Genomic DNA, 6,252 nt, shown 5'->3' on the forward strand with positions numbered 1-6,252 from the left:
ATATATATATATATATATATATATATATATATATACACACACACATATATATATATATATGTAGTGCCCTTAAAATTAATTTGCGTTAACACGTTAATTTTGACAGGCAATGATATATGATATATAAAGTTTGCTGATGTATGACGCCGCTTATTAGCAGGAGACCGCAATGATTGGTAAAAGTTGCGGTGATTGGTCAAAATTGCGAGTCGCACTGAATTCACGGGGACTGATTGCAAATGACACACAATAAATAATCTAGAATACTTTCATCAAATATATAAATTCAAGCTTAAGTTTAAGATTTTACAATTAGGCTATACTGAGCCTGATCTATCTAAGAGATTTTCTTAGAAGGAAGTTAATACCTTTTAGAAAAATGTCACATGGGTTAAAACTCCTGCTACGTATATATATATATATATATATATATATATATATATATATATATATATATATATATATATATATATATATATATATATATATATATATATATATATATATATATATACAGGGGTTGACATTAACTTTTTTGCTCAGTGGCCACCGTGGCTAGTGGTTTTCCAAAGTTACTAGCCACTCAGCATTTTCACTGGCCACAATTTTGCTGTTTGGAAATTACATTGTATATGTTTAAAGTTGACTTTGGCATATATAAATTACTTGATTTTGAATCATTTTACTTTATTTAGAAGATTTAAAACCCTTTCAAACTTTCAAATGCAGAATGACCCCCCAAATCTTGTATATCAGCTGGGATGTGCAGGTGGGCATTATAATAGATTATAATAGAATATAATAGGCTAATATGAGAAAGGTAATATGACAGGCTATGAGTTATTTTAGTTAGGATATATATATATATATATATATATATATATATATATATATATATATATATATATATATATATATATATATATATATAATTTAAAAAATACCCTAAGCAAATTACAAAAACAATAGTTATTAAAAATAAAATAAAAATTCCGATACTAATACGACACAATGTAATTTATTGAATGTAATTGTCATTGGATACGACTTTCATCGAAAAGAATGTAACAAAATGTGGGCGTGGTCTGTGTTGTGAAATGAAACCACATTAAAAAATTCCCTTAAACTGCGTTTGAAACATACAGCAAAGCAGCGACAGAGGAAAACACAGAGCCTGATATTATGCAAACATTTACCAATAATGTGGAAAGCGTTTTAAATCTGTTCAGTGGAAAATCCGCTGTGACGAATCTGTCCTCGTCTAACATCTGCTGTAAATCCAGGTAAAACTAGCTGCGTGCACGCGCCCGTCCCCAGATAACATGATCCCCAGTTGATCCGTAACACCGGCGGGAAGAAACAGCTGAATGCAATCAGTGGGCTATCTCGTCAGCTTGCTCAGTTTGCTGCCGATTTTAACGAGCAGTTAACTTTAGTAATCTCCAGGTTGCTGTCCATAGATGATAGGTTGCTTGCTTTGGAGTCGAAAAACTGTGTGGAAGATACTAACTTTAAGAAGAGAAGACGATTGCCTAAGAGAAGACCAGTCCTAAGATTGCGGTAAGACTGTTATCTAAGCTAAAGTAACCTAAAGCAAAGCTTTTTAAGTAGCACAAGCTGAAATTAGCCTTGTAAAAGAACAAATGTAAGTTGCTTTATAAAAGTGTTTTCTTTTTCTGGTCATTTTACAGGAAGCAGTATGCCGTCTTCACAACTTCGTCATAACACTCATTTAATTGTTTTCCAGCTGCATGTAAGACATAGAGACAGTACGCAGGAGGTACAAACATCCAGTTCTTGCATCGCACGCAGAAGCTGTGAAGAGTTCAGCTCGGAGTCGATTGAGAAGAAAGAGGGTAAGATTTATTAGATTAGATCCGTTTTTGGTCAGTGTGACTATTTTCAGGTGCATTTTACGCAGTACATCGCGCAATACTGATTGTCTTTGTTGTTTTTACAGCTGCTACAAGCAAGAAAGAGTGTGTTAGCTGAGGATGAGGTGGGCCTTTGGAAGTGCGCTACCATAGACCTGATGTCTGATGAGGAAGACGGCATCGTTCGCGCGGTGTCTGGATGGACTCTTTGACCAGCCAGGAGCTCGCCGAGCTCTGTGCCACGCTGCAATCGAGATTAGAGGCGATTCCAAAGAACAGGGCAACGCACGACAGACGTCTGAAAAATGGACTGAAATCAGACAGAATGGCGCTAGTTACCTACAGCTCTGAAGCGGAAAACAGAGACTTCATGGTGCTGTAGGATTTTGGGATTCTCGTGAGCTTCCTATTGTTGTGTGGGCAGATCTCAAACGTTTTGCATTTGGTTGTGTGTTTGTTCTAATAAAGCTCTTTCTTTGAATAAACTGCACGTCCCTGGCATATTTTCCTTTCCTCAATAAATGAATGTCCTTGATGGTTATAATAGCGTAGTCCATAGGATAACAATGACATGAATATAACACATAATAGCATATCACATGAATATGTACAATTAAAAAATATGCAAATCATAATTTTATATATATATATATGTGTAAAATTATTATAATTTGGGGGTTTAAATTTATTAATTTATTACCCAGGTTGACCAATAGTAACAGATCTGCCAACCAATCACGAGTGATATTTCTTGTTTCAATGTAGTAGTTTCAACCAATACTGAGTGAGGAAATTCAAGCCATTCCGGCAAGGCACCGCCCAGAGCTGCTATTCATATGCTAATTACAGCCATTAGCGCCGGCGCCAGCATGCCTCCGCAAGCTCCACATACGTCATGGTTCGTTTCCGTCAATATGTGGCACAGACGAATGCGACGTTCACAGGCTGTAAACTGACGTTAATTGTCGAAAATCAGGGAGATTTCCGGCCGTTTACGGGGACGAAAATCCCACTTTTCATGCAGTGATGTTGTCAGCTGAAGTTGAAGTGTGAAGATTTTTCAGGTGTGCTTGTTCAGGGTTGAAGCCAGAGTTGCCCCCAGGCCCCCTTACATCTTTGTCACCTTTTTATCCCTCTTGAGTTTGGATCTTTGTGATATTGTTGGTACTGTTTTGTTTTGCGTTGTAATTCAGAACCTTTGTAAGAGGACACACACACACACACACACACACACACACACACACACACACACACACACACACACACACACACACACACACACACACACACACACACACACACACACACATCAATGTTGTTTTTACTTTCACCTTTTTATGTTGAGCTTTGATGATAATTGAATTCCATCATATAAAAAATTTCAAAGATGTAACCTTTAAATGTTCCATGTGGGTTTCATTTCTAAAGAATTTTCCATTTAAAAAAACGACATTCACCAAATACTGATAAACAGCTGAATTGAACTACTGGACTGTGTTCTGATAGCCTGGATGCCAGCCGAACTTAGCCCCGCCCACAACATTTTTAGGTCGGGCAGTTCGGTCTGGCCTTGCTCTATAGAGGAGTAATTATCCCCGAACAGAAACTGTTCGGACCAATGAAATCATCAGGGCGGGCTTTAGACGATGACGGACAGATGATCAACAGTAACGTAATCATCCGTCATCAAAGGGGCTTGGATTATATTTGCTCAAATCCTAAACGGAGAGCTTGTTTGTATATGCATTCACCTTCACTATTTCTCTCAGAAATGATGATCATGTTGGGTAAGTACTCTGTGTATCATTATATTATTATTTTTTTTTTACAACACCGGCAAAGATCGTTTATTCCAGCGCGTGTGCAGGCAGGGTTGCCAAGTTTTTACAACAAAACCCGCCAACTACTAGCCCTAAACAATAGCTTCTCTGAGGGTTCTCCAGGGGAAAAATGACGTTTGGGGGGTAAAATGTGTGTTATTTTGTCAAGGTTGCCTGCTAAACTTCGCACTCATGGGTCTATATATCACATAATAGTCGCTTCAACCCGCAGACATAGAAAACAACCCGAGTTTTCTGAGGCAAACTCTCGCAAAAGTTCCTACAATTGACCTATCGGTAAGCCCTGTCCCCTTTGATAATGTTGCTCACTCAGGCAGACAAACAGAGTTGCTAATTTTCTTACAATGTTTCACAGCTGTCAGTGTGAAAACCTTGTCCCAAAATGTTTTTGGACACAGAAGGACCACCTCTCGTCAAAGAGCATTCAAGTGGGACTTAAATATGCCATGGAGGGATAAATAAAATATTTTAAAATGAATATGGTGAGTAACAAGATTAATTTGGAAGCGTTTATAGATCATAATTAAAGTGAGAGATGTTACGGTCGTCGTGATCGCAGATGACAACATCCAGGATCAACACTGTTCATTTGCTGCAGGGTAAGATTAAATACATTTACATATAACCAGTTTAATACGGAGATGCACTGAAATATAGACCTTCATTTTTTACACTGTTATATGACATGAGAACAGTTAGCTACTTAGATGTGTAGGTTAGCATGGATTCTCTAACTTTAATCGTGAATTATTGAGCGTATGATCCTCTCAGGGTACCTGGAATCAGTGTTGCAGTACCCCAGACTCATCATTTTACCATTTTTGTAGCATAAACACCATCAAAACGATTGTAAAAAAAAAAAAGCTTTGGAACTTCCATTGCTTCTCTATGGCGCTGAAACCTAAAGATGTCTAAGTTCTAGTACCTGTGCAACTGATACTCAACTGCCATTGGCTGAACTGCGATCAATGGGAGGGGCTTACCAATAGGACGTTCATTATTATTACATTTTAAGAATAATGACTGAGGATTTAAAAAGATTCCCAAGATCTCCAAAGTTGCACATGTGTAAAAGCCTTTATGTTTAGAAAAGTTGATATAAACTGCCAAGCAAAAGAAAAGTGCTGTTTGGATTTAAACAGACAAATGCTTAAGAGTCAATGAGTGGATCATTATTGCAGTCATTGAAATTGTTGGGAGAGAACATGAAGAATCATTTGCACACATGAATTGGCACATCTTGGAAAACTGGAGTCCAGATCTTAAACTCATTGAAAGTCTTTGGGATGTGCTGGAGGAGACTTTAAAGAGTGCTGGACTCTTGTATTCTCAAAACAGTCATAGGATCAAGTGTTTGCCTAGTTAAATCCAAACAGTGACTTTGTTTTATTTGCCGGGCAATGTATGTGTGGTCTAAGTAGCAGAGTCTATGCAATCATAAAATGTGTTGTGTTATTTTTTCATTATCAACTTCTTATGTGTAATAATGAATTTAATGTTTTTTGAACACTCGATATAGCAGGGCTATTCAAATCTTACCCTGGAGGGCCAATGCACTGCAGAGTTTAGCTCCAACCCTGATCAAACACACCCACCTGTGATTTTCTAATGATCCTGGAGACATTGATTAGCATGTTGAGGTGTGCTTGATTAAGGTTGGAGCTAAACTCTGCACTGCATCGGCCCTCCAGGGTAAGATTTGAAAAGCCCTGAGATATTGCAATAACCCTGACTCAATTGATGCCATATAGGTGAGAGATTAAAGGACCGAACTGTGTTGAAACACACTCATTTATTATTGAGGAAGATAGGGCCCTATTTTAACAATCATGGTCTGAAGCGCATGACACTGGCACACTTAGGGCGTAGTTAACAACGGAAAAAAGGGTTGCCAGGTGTGTGGTCCAAAAGGGTTGTGCATAGTCTCTTAATGAGTCATGGGTGTGTTTTGGGCATAATGTGGAATAAACCAGAGTCTTATCTCCCATTCCCTTTAAATGCCAGTTGCGCTCACACCACGGCAGATTCACTATTTACATGGAAGAATTTGCAAACCCTTTTAGTTTTAATATTTAAAAATGTTTGTGTGCCCTGTGTGTGTGTGTTCGTGTGTGTAATAAGCGGAGTGTGTGCGTGTTCCGCACTCGCCCATTAAAGAACACAACAAAAAAACACTGCATTTAATATATTTAAATATTACTGCTTTAAATATTTTGAGGCAAATGAAAATGATTGCTAGACTGGGTAAACCCAGCCTGATCTGCCGGTGATTTGATTTCGCCCCGCAACTCTGGAAGCCCATACATTCATTTCTACTGCTGCTGTTACACTTTTACGGGAACAAATCACAGACAGGCTTATCGACCTGGCGTGCTATTGGTAGGTTTAACATGATGATGGATAGAGAAGCGATGGGTCGCTGCCTGTCGATCACGCCTCTTGTGCTGTGATTGGTTGAAGGACTATCCAACCAACAGAATCATTCAAATAATGCTCGTTGACCATGCCTCTTGTGCCGTAGAAAATACAGAGCAGAC

General features: G+C 38.2%; 1 long non-coding RNA gene across 1 annotated transcript; it reads left to right on the top strand.

Annotated features, from left to right (window-relative positions):
• Window positions 1–926: 926 nt before the first annotated feature.
• On the top strand, window positions 927–2,285 carry LOC137090525 (uncharacterized). Its single transcript, XR_010907882.1, has 3 exons — window positions 927–1,560; window positions 1,748–1,856; window positions 1,961–2,285. It is a non-coding gene; the product is annotated as an uncharacterized lncRNA (long non-coding RNA).
• The last annotated feature ends 3,967 nt before the right edge of the window (window positions 2,286–6,252 follow it).

The sequence above is a fragment of the Pseudorasbora parva genome, chromosome 10 (assembly GCF_024679245.1).
Source record: "Pseudorasbora parva isolate DD20220531a chromosome 10, ASM2467924v1, whole genome shotgun sequence".
NCBI lineage: Eukaryota > Metazoa > Chordata > Actinopteri > Cypriniformes > Gobionidae > Pseudorasbora > Pseudorasbora parva.